This window comes from Schistocerca nitens, chromosome 4, assembly GCF_023898315.1.
Source record: "Schistocerca nitens isolate TAMUIC-IGC-003100 chromosome 4, iqSchNite1.1, whole genome shotgun sequence".
NCBI lineage: Eukaryota > Metazoa > Arthropoda > Insecta > Orthoptera > Acrididae > Schistocerca > Schistocerca nitens.
The window spans coordinates 85,197,537-85,217,054 of record NC_064617.1 but is presented as its reverse complement, the minus strand read 5'-3'; the positions used below and the strand labels follow the sequence as shown (position 1 = coordinate 85,217,054).

The 19,518-nt window shown below is 40.7% G+C and overlaps 1 protein-coding gene across 1 annotated transcript in view; it reads left to right on the top strand.

Moving 5' to 3' along the window:
- Positions 1 to 11,258: 11,258 nt before the first annotated feature.
- The window catches only part of LOC126253452 (UDP-glucosyltransferase 2-like), a 44,737-nt gene continuing 36,477 nt past the window's right edge, over positions 11,259 to 19,518 (top strand). Inside the window, exon 1 of the mRNA XM_049954798.1 lies at positions 11,259 to 11,355. The gene's annotated coding sequence lies outside the window, so the exon portion shown is untranslated. The remainder of the gene's footprint in view (positions 11,356 to 19,518) is intronic.

The window sequence follows — 19,518 nt, the reverse complement described above, 5'->3', positions numbered from 1 at the left end:
ACCTGTAATGGTAATTAATTTTTTTTTTATTTTTTGTAGAAACAAACTCACCAGTGCTTGCATGTAGGTCTCAGTTGTAATGTTAGGTGACATGCAAACTAGATTTCTGGCTGCTCGCACACCATACATAATTCAAAGTGTCAGTCCTTCCCCTAAGATTCTAGCAAATCAATCTGAGCCAAGCGTATCCATTCTGCTTCAGTTTGTTCCAGGTGCTTACTGCTATGCATCTTAATCCAGTTAATGCTTCTGATGACAGTGTATAGAATTCCTAGTCCTATTAATGTGCAAAAGATTTAGTTACATTCATATCAACTACCAGTCCTCATCACAGGTCTTCCCACCTACTTGTAAACAACTCCATCACCAGCAAAATCCTACATCTAAAACAAATATGCCGCCTGAATAGTGCATAGGGGAGGGTACATCACAACAATTCTGTAGATTACTCTTGTCACAGACTCACACAATGACTGAGTAAAAAATGATTGCCTATATACCTCCATTATAGTAGACAACATTGCGTTAGAACTACTGATAGCCTTGAGAGAGTCAGCCATGATAAAACTCTTCCATCTGGTGAGCAAAATGTATCAGAGAGGCAAAATACCCTCAGACTTCAAGAAGAATATAATAATTCCAGTTCCAAAGAAGTTACAAGGAAATGTATGATGATGGATGTGTGGTTGGTAATGTTTGGGCAGTGGAATTATTGACAACTATATAATTTTTGTAACTGGATATCACATGAATAAGGTAAAATTTTCTAAATACAGTGTTTGCTCTACGACCAAATCTTTCTTTTGGTGAACAATGCCTCTTAGTAGTTAGAGTCTATGATAGTTAGACTCTTTTTATTTAGCTGGCCGTTGTTGCTACTTGCTGTAGTTCGTGTTATGAAGATTTTATGTGAGGTAAGTGACATAAAAAAGAATGGGGTTTCCACTATCAGGATTGGTGATTGAAATGAGTTTAGGCAGTAAACAGAGTTGAAGATGGTTTCATATTTTTTTTAATTTCATCCTTTTTGGGATGGTATTGTTGTTAGGATTTCTTTCAATTCAGGGCCATTCTTTGTTGTTAATTACTGGAAGTCATGTTGTCAATGTATAGCAGTTAGTTTGTGTTGGGCTTGTATATTGTGGGTAATAAATGAATATGTTAAGTTTGAGTCGTCTTAGTCAGGGAAAATTCTGTTGGACAGTGCTTAATAAAAAAAATAATTAAAGAGTTAATTTCACATGCCACTACAATGTGTTACTGAAAAACAGAGGTCTGTCAAAATATTCATATCTTACGTCTGGAATTGTAAACATCTGATATGCCAAAGTAATATCAAAAGGCGAAATGTCAGGTACGCTGAAGGCATTTACGATTTCAAAATATGTATTTCTTCTCGTCTCCGCTGACGCACTTAAGCTGGTGATTGGTGTTGCTGGAGTGGAATATGGGTGCAAGTGGATTTGTTGATGAGGCAGTAGTAACCTCCTATGTGCGGCAGTAGTAACCTCCTATGTGCAGAACAGAGTTCTATAATTAGTGACATGAACTTTTTCGAATATTATTTGGGTCGATAACTTTAAAAAGAAATTTGGCCAAAATATTCCGAATACAGCTTCCAATCCCTCACTGTTTTGTTTTATTGTTATCTGGTATACAATTTCCAATGCCTCACTGTTTTGTTGTATTGTTATTTGGCGTCTCTGTCTTGCTACTTTCTTTCTTATATGTGGCGATGCCAAAAATGCATTGGTATTGCTATCATCTGCAATAGAAAATTGTTTATGAAGAGGAGTTAGATGAGACAGTTTTCCTGCACATCTGTTTAACGAGAAAGTTACCAGCTGAAAATATTTAAGTAGAGAATTAAACTGGGTTCTGTAAACAGGCTGCGTCTGATTTGATTTTCCTATCACGCCAAAGAGCGCCATAAATTCCCAATTTCTACCTATGGCGAACGTCTTTGCACAATATTTTCTTGCGATTGTGGAACGTGATGTAAATTTGTTAGAGAAGAAGATGGTATCTGTTCTTTCGGACATGTCCGAAAGAACAGATACCATGCAGCTCGTCAGAATGAAATTCTTATGTGCGGATGCACAAACAGTGCCCGAACTCTTACGGGAATCGGCAGTTAAGCAGCGAGTAATGTGTATAATGGGCAGAGGCACTATGAATATAATGCTGGCCGGCCGCGGTGCCCGAACGGTTCTAGCCGCTTCAGTCCGGAACCGTGCGACTGCTACCGTCGCAGGTTCGAATCCTGCCTCGGGCATAGATGTGTGTGATGTCCTTATGTTAGTTAGGTTTAAGTAGTTCTAAGTTCTAGGGGACTGATTACCTCAGATGTTAAGTCCCATAGTGCTCAGAGCCATTTGAACAATTTTTGAATATCCAGAATGAGATTTTCACTCTGCAGCGGAGCGTGCGCTGATATGAAACTTCCTGGCAGATTAAAACTGTGTGCCCGACCGAGACTCGAACTCGGGACCTTTGCCTTCTGCGGGCAAGTGCTCTACCAACGGAGCTACCGAAGCACGACTCACGCCCAGTACTCACAGCTTTACTTCTGCCACTACCTCGTCTCCTACCTTCCAAACTTTACAGAAGCTCTCCTGCGAACCTTGCAGAACTAGCACTCCTGAAAGAAAGGATATTGCAGAGACATGGCTTAGCCACAGCCTGGGGGATGTTTCCAGAATGAGATTTTCGCTCTGCAGCGGAGTGTGCGCTGATATGAAACTTCCTGGCAGATTAAAACTGTGTGCCCGACCGAGACTCGAACTCGGGACCTTTGCCTGGTCCCGAGTTCGAGTCTCGGTCGGGCACACAGTTTTAATCTGCCAGGAAGTTTCAATTTTTGAATATATTGCTGGACAATAAGTTGCCAATGTGGGTCTCACGGGCGGGCGTGCCATAGATTAAGTCCCTGCAGTCGCATCATCCTCTGTGTCCTCGGTGGCTCAGATGGATTGAGCGTCTGCCATGTAAGCGGGAGATCCGTGGGTCGAGTCCTGTTTGGGGCACACATTTTCCACTGCCCCATTGTCTTATATCAAGGTCTGTATGCAGCTATGGGTGTTAATTGCACTTTAATTTCACCCCTTAACTAGTTGTGAAGTTGTGTGCATCATTATCTTTCAAGATAACAACCGGAAACTTTATGATCGACTGTGTTAACGTTTACATTGGTACACAGTTGTTCGATTAGTCAATGGTAAATAACGAAATTGTGGACCACATCTATTTTTCCGATTGTCCATCACCCCTCGCCTCCCACCGATTGTGTTAATGTACGTAATACGTAACTTGAGCGTATCATGTAAAACCTCTTCATGCACACTTACAGCTGAGTAGAATATAAAAACTCCACATGGGAGTACACTGCTTATAAGTACTCATTTTTTTTATTTCTAGTAGTGCGTAGTGTACTCATAGTTGATTAAAAACGCTATTTGCATGAGTAATCCATTGGGAAACGTTGTTGTTGTTGTGGTCTTCAGTCCAGAGATTGGTTTGATGCAGCTCTAAATGCTACTCTGTCCTGTGAAAGGTTCTTCATCTCCCAGTACCTTTTGCAACCTACATCCTTCTGAATCTGTTTAGTGTATTCCTCTCTTGGTCTCCCTCTACGATTGTTACCATCCCCGCTGCCCTCCAATACTAAACTGGTTATCCCTTGATGCCTCAGAATATGCTCTACCAACCGATCCCTCCTTCTAGTCAAGTTGTGCAACAAACCTCTTCTCCCCAATTCTATTCAATACCTCCTCATTAGTTATGTGATCTACCCATCTAATCTTCAGTATTCTTCTGTAGCACCATATTTCGAAAGCTTCTATTCTCTTCTTGTCTAAACTATTTATCGTCCACATTTCACTTCCATACAGGGCTACACTCAATACAAATAATTTCAGAAAAGATTTCCTGACACTTAAATCTATACTCGATGTTAACAAATTTCTCTTCTTCAGAAACGCTTTCCTTGCCATTGCCAGTCTACATTTTATATCCCGGGAAACGTTAGTACCCTTCATATACACTGAGTCACAAAAGAAACTAGTACAGGCATGCATATTCAAATACAGAGATATGTAAACAGGCAGAATATGGCGCTGCCGTCGCCAACGCCTGTGTAAGACAAGTATCTGGTGCAGTTGTCAGATCGGTTACTGCTGCTACAATGGCAGGTTATCAAGATTATGTGAGTCTGTGTATTTGAGTATGTGAGTGGTGTTACAGTCGGTACACGAGCGTTGGGACACAGCATCTCCGAGGTAGCGACAAAATGGACATTTTCCCGTAAGATCATGAGTGTACCGTGAAAATCGGGAATCCGGAAAAAAATTAAATCTCCGACATCGCTGCTGTCGGAAAAAGACCCTGCAAGACCGTGACCAACGACGATTGAAGAGAACTGCTCACCGTGACAGAAGTGCAACCCTTCCGCGAATTGCTGCAGATTTCAGTACTGGGCCATTAACAAGTATCAGCGTGCGAACCATTCAACGAAACAACATCGATATGGGATTTCGGAGCCGAAGCCCCACTCGTGTACCCTTGATGAATGCACGACACAAAGCTTTACGCCTCGCCTGGGCCCGTCAACACCGACATTGGAATGTTCATGACTGGAAACATGTTGCCAGGTCGGATGAATCTCGTTTCAAATTGTAACGAGCGGATGGACGTGTACGGGTATGGAGACAACCTCATGAGTCGATGGATCCCGCATGTGAGGAGGAGGTTGTTCAAGCTGGCAGAAGCTCTGTAATGGTGTGGGGCGTGTGCAGTTGGAGTGATATGGGACTGCTGATACTTCTAGATTCGACTCTGACAGGTGACACGTACGTAAGTGTCCTGTCTGATCACCTCTATCCATTCATGTCAGTTATGCAGTCCGACGGACATGAGCAACTCCAGCAGGACAATGCGACACCCCACACGTCCACAATTGCAGCAGAGTGGCCCCAGGAACACTCTTCTGAGTTTAAACACTTCCGCTGGCCACCAAACTCCCCAGACATGAACATTATTGAGAATCCTGGGATCCCTGCAACATACTATTCAGAAGAGATCCCCACCCCCTCGTACTATTAGGGATTTATGGACAGCTGTGCAGGATTCATGGTGTCGCTTCCCTCGAGCACTATTAGAGACATTAGTCGAGTCCATGTCACGTCATGTTGTGGCACTTCGGCGTGCTCGCGGGGACCCTACACGATATTAGCCAGGTGTACCAGTTTCTTTGGCTCTTCAGTGTACTAATTTTGTTCAACAGGCACACATATCATCGTGTTCAGATCTGCTGGACGGATTTTCAGGTTTCATACTTAGTAACACGAATGGCTAAATATTTGTTTCATGGGTACATTTGGGCATCGTAGACTGTACAGCAGTCAGTCTCTAGCTACAAATGTCTCACCTTTGTGAAGTGCTGACTGTCATGGTGTGAAACCCGTACTTCGACCAGTACCAGTGCGTTTCCGATTTCATAAAACGACCTGATGCCGCTCATTACGACACTAACGTGACAAGCCTCTTTCAATATGATTGTTCCATGCCAGCTTCATCATTATAAAAGCGATCAAAAAGTTTTCCTTAGAGGATCTTGCTGCGAGATACTCATCGAGGGCGACTCTGATGCGGGTTTATAAGCACCGACATGTAAGTAAGCAATTAGTGTGCCATTTGTGTCTTTCCGACGTGCGAGCGGTGAATGCGATAATGTGAACTATGGGGACGTTGAAGTTAAAATCTTCTGGATTATTAGGCCGCGTCATATTTCCTCTATAATAATCGACGTTTCGACCCCTCTGCTGGGATCTTCCGGTGCCCACTACCGCTAGACCACTGTCAGAGACCAGTGCACGTTCTCTTGTAAAGGGGAGTTTTCCCGTGTTCTTTCTGGAGAAGTGGTAGTAATGTTTAAATTCTTATGGCTTCCATTGGTGGGCCATCGTCATAGGCTAGTATTCCCGCACTGATGGAGAAGAAGGGGCGTTATTGGCTAAACTCTTGTGGATACTATTGATCGCTCATCGTCATTGGATAGAAGAAGGGTTGTTGGTTGAAATTCCTCCTACTGCTGTTCGTTGGCCGTCATCATTTGCTAGATGCGAAAGGGACAGAACAAGAGGTTGGGGGGTGGGGGGATGTTTACCCAAATTATTATTGTCCTCCGAGGTGACTTACAGCGCGTTGTCTATGTTACTCGCACACCGCTGCCGCATATTCACTTCCTTCATGGCGGAGGCCCCTAGCCGTCCTCTCTACCGAAATCAGATGCATTCTTGGAACTTTCGACCGCTTCTCAGAACTTTCTTCTATAAATGTTTGTTTCCTTACCAAGCACACATACGTTATTGAAATCGCTGTGAAACCCACAGTTCTCATGATGTTCCGGTACTGCCGATTTTAACACTTTGTTTTCGCCGTGTGTGCCGTTCATGTTCCTTAATGTGTTCTGTAACAGTTCTTCCTGTTTCTCCTATATAGACTCTGCCGCAGCCACGTGTCACTTGATGGACGCCTGCATTGCTTTTTTTTATGTCTTTGGTAGGCATGGATATGACTGACAGGGTCAACAGTTTTCGGTTGTTGGCTATGATGGGGGACAGTGCGTTGTCTCTAATAAAATTTCTTCAACTATTCGGATTTTTGGATTAAGTCGTGAAGTGTTCAGTATGTCGTGAAGAAATGGGGCTTACTTAAAGTTCCGTTGTCTCGGACCAGGGACGGCTGGATATGGAGATGTCGTAAGGATAACAGGAGGTCAAGGGAAGTGTTCGATCCCAGTGTGTGGCTGTGAATGTTGGTATCGGGAGATATTTTTGAGCTATATAGGTCAAGGGAAGTGTTAGGTCCTAATTTATGGGATCAGGAGCTGCTGTTGAGCTATATAGGTCAAGGGAAGTGTCCGATTCCAGATGATATTGTGCTTAGTGGGATTTGGGGAGTTTGTGATGTCGGTTTTTTTCGTCGTTTTGCGTGGTTTTGTATGAGGGTGGGTGTCTAAATTTGTTTATATTTAGTTTGTCCCCGCCCAAAAAACCCCTATTTCCCGCGCTTGTCCCGTTAGTGTCATTAGGCTTTTTGTGGAACGTGTGTGTGTGTGTGTGTGTGTTTTTCGATGTATTTTCGTCCTCATAATGTATACGTAACGACTTTATATGCGCCATATTGCAATCGTGGTTTATGGTCGATTCCGCCATATTTGTGACGTTTGGGTCAAAACAGACGGGCGGGATCGGACGCTTCCGTATTTCCGGGGACTGAGTACCAGGTCACCAGCACCAGCAGGGTTGGCTCAGGTGACTGACAGCATAGGGGAGTTACGTAGGAATTTTATGAAGGAGGATCAGGTAGTGATAGTGGGTAGAGCAGGGAACAGTGTTGATAGGGATGGGGAATATGACGTAGGTGGTGACCTGGTAAAGATAGCTACTCAAACTGGTAGCACTAATGTGCATTTCGTGCAACTGTTTCACCATCATGATCGGCCTCACCTTACTGCGGCTGTTACGCGCGTTAACATGGGGCTGGGGACAGCGCTGATGGCAGAGGGCATGGGTCACATCTCAGTGGTGCCAGTTTGGTCTATCAGTAGGTCGGGTTTCACTAGGCACGGCCTGCATCTCAATAAGTATGGGAAGGGGAGGCTGGCTAAGCTTACAGGTGACAGTGTAGTGGGTGATGGTGGGGTGACTAATGGAAAAATTCCTCTAGTATTTGGCGTTAGAACTGCACCTTTTTAGATTGAAATCAACTGATAGGTATACCTGCTGAAAGGAAGTCCCTGTGACTAAGGGCTCACCTTCCGAGGATGTTATGTTTCCAAGTAGAGAAGGAATTAGCTTATTCCATCAAAATATAAGAGGTATTAAAGATAAACTCAGTGAACTGCTTATAGATGTTGACTCTGAAATTACTGGTATATCAGAGCATCACTTAAATAATTTGACAATTCAGAGGCCTCCTTTACCGGGATACAGATTAGTTGGCTGTTTTTCGAGGAGTTCCTTGCGGACTGGGAGAGTGGCTACGTATGTAAAAAAAAAAAAAAAAAAAAAACAGTATTCATTTTGAGTCCATAGGGGTATCATGGCACCGCACTGAACATATATTTGAATGTTGTGCAGGGGCAGTTGAATTTAGTGAAATTAAACTTCTAATTATTGTTGTTTATAGGTCCCCTCACTCCGACTTCAGAGCATTTCTGCTTAAGCTAGAGAGGGTTCTTGAGTCTCTTTGTAGGAAGTACCAGAAATTAGTTATATGTGGTGACTTCAATACTAATTTTGTATATGATTGTGCAAGAAAAAGGATGTTGGTAGATCTCCTAAATTCATATGATCCGAAGTAGACTGTTTTTTCCAACTAGGGTGCAGGGGAACAGTTACACAGGCAGAGACAATATTTTTATTTATTCTTCATTACTATATGGGCATTCTGTTAGTAAAAGTGCGAATGACCCTTCAGACTACAGTGCACAATTTTTTAACACTAAAAGGCTTTTGTACTCAAACAAATGTCATATTTAATTACAAACTATGTAGGAAAGTTAACCCAACAGCAATAGAGTTTTTTAAACCTTGTCAAGGAACAAGAGTGACAGGACGTTTATAGTGCTGATAACATAGATGATAAATACAATGCTTTCCTTAACATATTTCTCATGCTCTTTGCGAGTTGCTTTCCATTCGGTTACTGGCAGTAATAGGCAGCCCGGGTGGCTGTCTAGTGGGATAAGGATTTCTTGTAGAACAAAGTGGGAATTATATCAAATGTTTGTAGTCACCATCAAGCTACAGTAGCCCATTACAAACAGTATTGTAAGGTGCTTAAAAATATTAATAAGGCAAAGGGGATGTGGTATGCAAATAGAATAGCTAATCCACAGGATAACATTAAAACCATATGGTTAGTTGTGAAGAAAGTGTCTGGTCAACGATATAAAGTTAGTTCGCATTAAAAGTATTTCTGTTACTCATAAATCGGATATATGCACAGTATTTAACGATCATTTTCTGAACATTGCTGGCAAATGCCTTTCCGAGATTGATGTCGGAAATACTCCTCTGTGATACAGACAAAGGGGAAATTGAATCAATAATTAAATCACTGAAGACTTAGGAGTCTCCATGGATATGATGGAGTGCCTAGCAGAATATTAAAGTACTGTGCTGCACATGTTAGCCCTGTATTTAGCCATGTTTGTAATTTTTCCTTTAGAAATGGTCAGTTTCCTGAGCGATGAAAGTACTCAGTAGTAAAGCCACTTTATAAAAAGGGTGAAAGGGATAATGTAGATAATTTTAGATCTATTTCTATGCCATCAGTGTTTGCAAAAGTTATTGAAAAGGCTGTGTATGTCAGGATAATTGATCATTTTATACCACACGATTTGCTATCAAAAGTACAGTTCGGCTGTAGAAGTCGTTTAACAACTGAAAATGCTATATTCTCTGTTCTCTCTGAGGTACTGGATGGGTTAAACAAAAGGTTTCGAACGCTTGGCTATTTTTGTATTTAACTAAGGTATTTGATAATGTTGATCACAAAATATTGTTCCAGAAGTTGGACCATTGCGGAATACGGGGTGTAGCTTACAATTGGTTCACCTCTTACTTTAGCAACAGGCAGCAAAAGGTCATTATTCGCAATGTTGATAACGGCTGTGATGTGGAGTCTGAGTGGGGTACTGTCAAGTGGGGGGGGGAGGGGGGGGGCGGGGGGTGTCCCAGGGACCACTCCAGTTCCTTATTTATATAAATGATATACCCTCTAGTACTACAGGTAAATCTAAAATATTTGTTTGATGATGACACTTGCCTGGTAGTAAATGATGTGTGCAACATTGGCTCGATTTCAAATAGTGCAGTACATGACCTAAGTTCATGGCCTGTACAAAATAAACTAGCGTTAAATCACAGTAAGACTCTGTTTTTACAGTTTCTAACACACAACTAAACCTGACGTTTTAATTTCACAGAACGGGCATATGATTAGTGAAACTGAACAGTTCAAATTTCTAGGTGTTCAGGTAGATAGTAGGCTGTCGTGAAAGATCCACGTTCAGGATCTTGTTCAAAGACTTAATACTGCCATTTTTACTATTAGAACGGTATCTCAAGTGAGTGATCCTTCGACACGAAAATTAGTCTACTTTGCTTATTTTCATTAGCTTATGTTGTATGGTGTATTTTGGGTAACTCTTCCCATTCTAAAAAGTTATTTTTGGCTCGGAAACAGGTGGTTCGGGCAATAAGTGCTGTAAGATCACGAACCTCGTGTCGACCCCTGTTCACTAGTCTGGGTATTTTGAGATTGCCCTCTCAATATATAATTCCTTACTGTCATTTCTTGTTAACATTATTACTTTATTCCCAAGAATAATCAGCTTTCACTCGTTTAATACTCGGCAGCTATCAAGCCTGCATTTGGATCGGACTTCCTTTACTCTTGTGCAGAGAAGTGTGCAGTATACTGCTGCATCCATTTTCAATAAGCTACCACTCGAATTCAAAAATCTTAGTAGTAATCCACTCGCTTTCAAATCGAAACTGAAGAGTTTCCTCATGGGTCACTCCTATTCTATAGAGGAGTTCCTTGAAAAATTAAGCTGATTCTTGTTGTATTGTTGATTGCGTTTACTTAAACTTATTGACTGACTTTTTTGGGTTCATAAACATTTTGTTGTATTATATTGACACGTTCCATGACCTTGGAGATTTGCTCTTCAATTTGGTCGTACGGAACTTGACGTGTAAATAAAATAAAAAAATTCTGCAGAACATATCCTGTGAATATGAATGAGTCGTTCAAGGCGTTCTGTTTCTTTCTGAACTTGAGTGTATAAACAATAATGTGTCGAAATGACTTTCTAACACTAGAACTTCAGTTTGCATTATTTACTTCCGCTACGCAGATAGCTTAGGAGCTGCAAAATTTCATCAAATTTCCATAGGATAGCATTTATCAGAGTTGTATTTTGTCTGTTCAGTACGTTCGTATTCACTCGAGAACGCGATTTGTTACAAAACTGCGTATATTATTTAATTACCACATTTCGAGACACTCTTATCGTAGCATCCAATCATCGACAATACCACGTGCACCGTGACACGAGCGATATCTTAACGGTCTAGTATCTCTGCCGCACGGTGTTGGTGCGAGTTAGCAGCAATGATGCAACGCTGTGCACGTCAAGGTCGCGCGTTACAAAACGTTGGCCAAGACTCAGCAGCCGGCAGTCAGTGGCCGGGACGCTAGCAGTGCGAGGATTGAGTAACTACACGTGCTCACACCTCGTGCGTAGCCAACGCCCACGGAAAAGCTTCCTTAGTTACTGAGGTCAGTAAACGCCTTATATAACGCGTATTACTTTATAGGAACAAATAACAGGCAAAGAGCTAAGGCTTAAATGGTTAGACGACCTTGAAGATACTCAACATTTACCACACTACTAGTACGCGAATTCATTTCGATCAAACTCTGCTTGGCACCGCCTCTCTTCTAAGCTTCGACTAATTAGTCACCTTATAAAAACAGTACCACCAATCTGTTCCATTTCTACATTCGCAGCCGTTTTGTATTTTTTGCGTATTTGTACCGAACTGTCTTGTTTTAATCTATATCCATACTATAATATAAAGATATGACGCTCTTTAAATTTTTATTCCAAATCTTCTTCTTTATGAATATTCTGCAAATCACACGTGTCTGGCAGATGGTTCATCGAACCACCTTCAGAATAATTCTCTATTACTCCATCCTCGAACAGCGCGCAGAAAATGCACTATATCTTTCCGTGCGAGCATAGAGTAAATATCTCTGGAGTGAGCATTGTGTTCTGTCCATGTTGCCAAAATTGAACCAGGATTGTCACGTGTTTTCGGGACTTCGCTGTGCGTGTGTACTTTCTGCTGCGTTTGAAGTTTATAATATCAAGAGCTTTTTTTTGTATTTCACCGTTTGTTGATAGTGTAATAGCGATGGTAAATTACTGTTGTTGCTACAGATGCAAAGAAAAATATGTGAGAAGAGGGATTGTAACTTTTCATGGGTACATACAATGTAGCTCTAATTATAGTTATCATATTAGTAAGAGACACTGTATATGTTTAAAAATTTCGAGATGCACTATAATTAAGGCTTGATTCTGTAGACCTATTTTTCTACGATTTTATGACTATATAATCGATATTATGGCTCGTACAAAAGATTACAAACAATCGCTTCCTCTCGTAAATTTGCTAGTGGAACAGGAAAGGGAATGGTTAGTTGTTTCAGCAAATACTATCCTCCATGCATTTTTCAGTGACTTGCCGATTATGTGTATAGATTACTCAGTCTACTATTTATTTAATAAACTGGGAGCAAGTACGTAAAATACGTTAAATAAATACTTCAAATTGTCACCAGTAAGAAAAATTTTGCTTTAATTCGCAAAAACGAGAAAATAAAGAAATAGCAGAAAAAAAGACGAATTAGCAGGGATATAATCGCTAATGTGTGGCAAATTCGGAGTTTTTCGGAGACTTGCAAAAGTACTAGCGTACTGTCAAGTCATTTAGCAAGACTATCACCGCAAAAATGTACGTCAGGCTCCGCAATACTCTAAAGTGCCGTATCATACCGAAAACTACAAAAAATCGAGTGTATCTGAACCGTGACACCTATCGCAAAGAAGCAGAATGTAATATCACTTGCCCTTAAAAGTTACGTAGCTGGTTTATTCCCGGTATCAAATGGATACTGTTAAAATGTATGTTGACAACACAAAATCTGTTCTGCGCATGTGAATGCTCACTCCAGAGATATTTATTCTACGCGTGCGAGCTCCGTTTTCCCGTATTTTATTATGATGATCGTTTCTCCCTACGTAGATCGGCGTCAAAATATTTTCGCAATCGGGGGAGAAAGTCAGTGATCGGAATTTCGTGAGAAGATTCCGCCCCAACGAGAAACGCCTTTGTTTTAGTTGTGTTCATCCTATACCATGTCCGTGACACTGTCTCCCATATTTCGCGATAATGCAAAACGTGCTGCTCTTTGTTGAACTTTCCCGATTTACTCTGTTAATCTATCTGGTAAGGATCTCGGACCGCCCAGCAGTACTCCAAAAGAGGACGGACAAGCGTAGTCTCCTTAGTAGATGTGTTACACTTTCAGAAGTGTCCTGCCAATAAAACAGTCTTTGGTTTGCCTTCTCCACAACATTTTCTACGTGTTCTTTCCAATTTAAATTGTTCGTAATTAAAATTCTTAGGTGTTTAGTTCAATTTACGGCCTTTGGATTATACTGATTTATCGTGTAACCGAAGGTTAAAGGATTCCTTTTAGCACTGTTGTGGATGACCTCACACTTTTCATTATTCATGGTCAACTGCCAATTTTCGCACCATTCAGATAACTTTTCTAAATCGTTTAGCAATTTGCTTTGATCTTCTGATTTTACTGGACGATAAACCACAGCATCATCAGCAAACAACATAAGACGGCTGCTCAGATTGTCTCCTCAATCGCCTACATAGAAAAGGAACAACAGAATAACTTGAAAAGTTCTTCACCGATTTACTTTATATATTTACATGATGCTCTCATAAACATTCGAATCTACATAGGCTGTAAATTTTATATTCATGAAGTGAAAATGTTGTCAAAACTCTCGAAATGTTCTTGACCGCCGGCTGATGTGGTCGAGCGGTTCTAGGCGCTTCAGTCTGGAACCGCGCGACCGCTACGGTCGCAGGTTCGAATCCTGCCTTGGGCATGGATGTGTATGATGTCCTTAGGTTAGTTAGGTTTAAGTAGTTCTAAGTTCTAGGGGACTGATGACCTCGGATGTTAAGTCCCATAGCGCTCAGAGCCATTTTTTTTTTTTTTTTTTTTTTTTGTTCGTGGCCGATTTACATCAAATTTTTATACGATACTCTATTACACGTTTCGACGGACTTAGGCTAAATACTTTTTAAATATGTATAAATTATAAATACAATAACTAAAGGGGACAGGTTGTTACCAGGTGTCTCGGGAAGTTCTTGACGTATTTACTTCAAATTTTTATCCGATACTCTCTGAACGTTCGGGAAGATATATACGAAATTTCTTCTTACTATATACACACTATAAATATATACACATAATATACAAAGGGGACGCACTGTTAGCAAAAAATCTCCAAAAGTTCTTGGACAGACACAGTCCAAGTATTTTTAATATGTGTGGTACGAGCATTTATAGAGTAATCTGTAAAGGGAAAACTTTTAGCAGACATTTCGAGAAGCTCTTGACCCTTAATTCAGCTTGTTACACACCCTCGTAAACAATTCCATGGACGAGGGTTATGCATTTCTTCTAAACAACAATGTTCCGGTTTTGTGTCAATACTGTCTGCAGCAAAGGAAATGCTTTGCTGTAAAATATGCCGTTTCGTTCTCTTTTTTGCAGTGAATGTTAACTACGATAGCAAGGCATATAAACCAGTAGACAAATTGTTTCCCCCATATATATTTTTTCTCCTTACATAAAATTTTGAACAAAAATTGTGCACGTAACCAAGTGCTGTTTTGTTTTGTACTTTGGGGTCGGTTTTAATAAAAAAAGGAAGTCATAAGTCTGTAAACTCTTCTTCCTTACGTACGACCTTGCAGTTTTAATTGTAAACCTGTGTTTGGCAAAGCTTTTCTTGCAGCATCTGACACTGCAGTTTGAAGAACATCCCCGCGATTATCTCGAGTTTACTGAACAAACGCCTGTGAAAGGTATCTCCCGTCTTTGGATGTTTACTATCTTCCCTATTAGTTCTCCCTGGTAACTAAGTGTCCCAGACTATCAATACTAAAGAACCTCGGAAACGAGTGTTTTTTGAGCTACCTATTTTGCTTGTGTATTAGTTTTGCTTATGATTTTTGCAGTTAGCTGCCTTTCCTGCAACTACTTTTATACGATCGTCTGTCTTCTCTCTGGATGCATGCACCTAAGAAATAGACTTTTGGCGCGTGATAGTGCTAAAAAGTGAGGAATGTTTTTGCTGTACTACTGTTACTTGTCACCTTTGTACCTACCAAAATACTAAGTTTTTCGTCCTCTTTCTATCACATTCGGACGTCCTTGGACTGAGCAGAATTATAATGACTGACAGTTGTTGCGATTAAGTGTTTTGTATGCGTACATAAATGGCTGGGAATTGTGAAAAAATGAAAGGCCGAAGTTGGCCAGCATATTGTAAAGTCACCTCGAGCTGAAACAGAAATCCGAGGTGAGTTTTTAAAGGTGGCGTTAGTGTGTTTGTCCTGCTCTTTCACCTTGTACCAAGGATGTTTCGTATGTAAGAGCTAACTGTTGCACAATAACAGTGCTTAACCATGACTGAGCCGCTGAATGCCAAATCGTTTGAAGTTCCATGAATTTTCATTTAATATTACGCTAGTTTCTATCGTCAGTTTGAAATTGCTATCGAAAATTTAATTAGTGAACATGCAGCGACCAATGAAAGTTTGCCCTTTATTAAACGTTCCAAATAGTTTTCTGGAACAGATTATTGAGGCTTAAGACTGCAGGAGTGGGGGGGGGGGGGGGGGGGTGGCCGTCTGTACATTGTGATGAAGTTCAACGATCTAAGTAGCTGTATAATGCTCATTTATTTAACAGATGGAGCTTACTCCTGAAACTACACTTACATGGATGACATACAAACAGTAATATGGTATGCTTCCACACAACCAAACGGTGATAACGTACAATTTTTCACAAAGTATTGGGTGAATTAAGGGCCGTATCATGGACGCGAAATTGCCCACTCACAAAGATTCAAACTCCCCGAGTAATCGGGAGTAAATTTCGCCACTTTGCATTAACAACTGGTCAATCTTCAAAGGCGGTTCGTCACTCACAGCAAAAATAATCTTGAAAGTTAACTGGGCACACGATACATAAAGTGAATTAAGGCCAATTAAGGACCAAGTTCGCTACCATCTGAATCTACGTTAAATGGAACTGCGATCCAAGTCGTCCGTGCCCCGGTAACTCCCGGTCAAAATCCTAACTTCCTCTCTTGCGCGTACAGAGGACGAAAAAACTTGGTAGGGATGCACTGACCAATCAGCAAGACGATTTGGCCCGAGGTTCCATGCGTTTCCTGCTATCAGAAAAAAACGAGAGATCGCTCCTCCGCCTTAAAATTTTTCACTCCGTTCAACGGCTGAAGTTTTGAAGACGGCGTCCTCAGGCTGGGTTCAGAGGGCCAACATCGTGGTGGCACGTTTAAGGGCGCGCGACTGAATGTTGCGACAGACTTTTGTCACAGGAGAGGACTTCGAATATTACATTCAGCTGTCTTTTCAGTCTGCTACAGCAAAATTAAACTAAGAATTCCACCTGAATTAACCCAGTTGCATACTTTTCTAATTACACCCACATTCATTCAAAACGATCACCATCCATGTTTAGGACGGATGGGGTACATGTTGTGCTGACTAGTAATATCAATAAAATGAGTATTAAACACACTCAAATTAGGTACCCAGCGTGATCTTCCACCTTACATGAGAAATAGGAACAAACGCAGACACAGAGAATATACCCCGCGAACATGTTAAAGCAAAACCGCAATATTATATGAGAAGTGAACTGATTGACGACTTTCAGTATCAATCCTAGTACGGGGTGTTAAACAGTCTTTCCACAGTGCCGTATGATTGTTAGCCGCGCGTGCCGTATTGCGCATTCAACATACCGAAATGAAACTCAGTGCAATACAAGTTACTAATTTATTGAATATTCATTTTTACTTACAAATTTTCACATTAAATGTTGAAAGTGTCCCTACTGTTTTTGAATACACAATTCAGTACGTCTAATCATGTTTCCAAACACATTTCTTCTGTAACAGACGCAGTGAAAGTGGATATTGCAGTTTTCAATTCATCGATGGATTTTGGACGTTTTTATCGAAGTCCCTGTGAAATTAGGCGATCACCAAAAACATCAGCAAGCAGTGACATTGAAACGCGAGCTGTATGCGCGGTTACACCATCTTGACGAAAATAACCGTTCAGTATTTCACTTAACCCAAGTTCTCCGATGAATGGGTACAGAATATCACTGCAGTATCGTTGTGCGTTTATTGTTTCGTTGGAAAAACCCAGGCAGGCGAATAATCATACGGCACTGCGGAGAGACTTTTTGAACACCCCGTATGTATGTCACGACCTCTGGTTCAAGTAGCTGCGAGTTTACCTCGTGTTGGCGGACTTCGGATTCACTTTTATCGCCTTTCCCATTAATTTGATGAAATGTTAAAGCAACGTATGTAAAGAGTCATTATACCATATTTCCCTTCACGAGCCATCGAATGTAATTCAAAAAATATTTATGTGATGAATGTGTTCTCGGCTGATTGGATGGGATCGTTGGGTTAATGCCCGTTAACCGTGTCGAGAAAGTAGCCAATAATGTCTGCAACAGGAAAAGAATTCACATCCAGCGCTACGTAAATATAGTCTGCCAGATTTGTAACTGCTCTTCCCAGGAGAAGTTCACCCGCACATTTACCACATTCATTTGTTAAATGTTTATCTGTGAATGTTCTCAAGTTTTACTCCAATAGTTGTCAAGCGCTGTTAAAAATAAATTAGTTACGCAAGTAACTCAAAAAGATAATGTGACTAATAATAATACAGCAAAATACTGTCAAATTCTGTTGAGAATAACATATGAATCTCAGCAATTAACAAAAATATTTGTTTCCAGAATGAAATTTTCACTCTTTGTTCCTTTCCCCACTACCACTCATCCAAAACCTCATATCGATATTTCGAACATTTTATGAAGCGTTGCAGGCTTTCAAGGTACGTGTATCAGTCTATCCTAATATAGATAACTAATAACATTCCTCTTTACCTTACCAATAAATTTTAATGAAGTTTTACAATTTTTAATCCTAGGCATACTTTGGCTCCCTATGTCCTATAGACTACATAAATTTGTTTTTCAACACTGTCATGATTGTACTCTTAATGTTAACATGTAGTCTGAAGTTCCTCCACACCAATAGTCTGTTATTAATTTCTTCAAAATTAATCTCCGCCATGCTATTATCTTTCACGACAATATTGAGCTGCTGTCAGCTGTTACATATGGCGTCCACATTAGTAACGTAGCAGTAACACTGTGGAGGATGGTGCGTTTATTGTTTCGTTGAACCTTTCACGCTCGTATCATAGTTAGATGTATACAGGACCACACACCAAGCTGAAAACAGAACTGATAATCAGCACTGCTGGATGTTCGCTTCACTGGGCTGTGACATTCGATGCGCCACAGCAACAAATCAACCCTCTCCAAAGCTTGATGTTCTGATCACATCTATGACAAATTTCAGAACCGCACCATCCTGTGATAATAGCGAAACACATGGAGAATTTTCTACAAAAACACTATACGTCCACAAACAGAAGCCTAGCAAACACCAGTGACCTAACCGAAAAATAAAGTCTATGAATATACGCAACACAGCAATACTACTCTCATTTGACATCACATCAATGTACATTCACCTATCAATTGAAGGAACAATCACAATAATTGAAAGACAACTGAGAGAAACATTATCCCAGAAACACAGGCTCAAAGGGTCTCAACTATTTTCGAAGTAATTGCAGAGCTAAATTATTTCAAATTTAAAGATGAATTCTGCATCCTACAGAAAGGACTCGTGAAAAGATCAGTCATGCGTGGCTTGATGGCCAGCATCTTCCTCAACCACCTTGAAAACAAAATCCTTGATGAAATTATAAAACCTAAATAGTACAAAGTACTGTACATGTGCCACTATGTTAGTGACATAATTAACATGATAGATGAAACACATGGCGCTGTGGTACAGTTACATAAAGATATCAGTACTGTCCATTTCATCCTTGAAAGCGAAGCAGAGAAAACAATACATTTCCTCGACATCACATAAAAAATAAAAAGCCCAAATACTAGTCCGCAATATTTAAAAAAACCTCCACAATAATTCACAACATGTCAGACCACTCAACAGCCCACAAATCGGCCAGACTCAGATACTTCCTTGACAGCTGAACAGAATTCCAATGGATATACATAGCTACACACAAGAACTAAACATAATCAGACAGTTCACCATAGAAAATGGGTACAAGGTAAACACAGTAAAACAACACAAAACAGAACATACACAAGAGGAAGAAAGCAAAGAATAGGAAGAGTAAGAAATTGTAAGGCGAGGAACAACTTTTTTCTGATTTGATTGGGATGCACTTAAAAGGAAAATCGCGTTGTTCAAATCTCTAAGCTCACCGACGTTAAAGAAAATGGGAGGTTTCAAGGATTCATTGTAGCCTCTTAAGTATTACAACAATAGTGTCGTAACGTTTTGAGGACACAGCCAATGTAACATTCGCCTTTCAGTTATTTGCGAGACAGTTTGCCGTTTCAGTTGAAAGCGGCCCTGGGCACGTGCAGAAGTTACTGATTGATGTACGA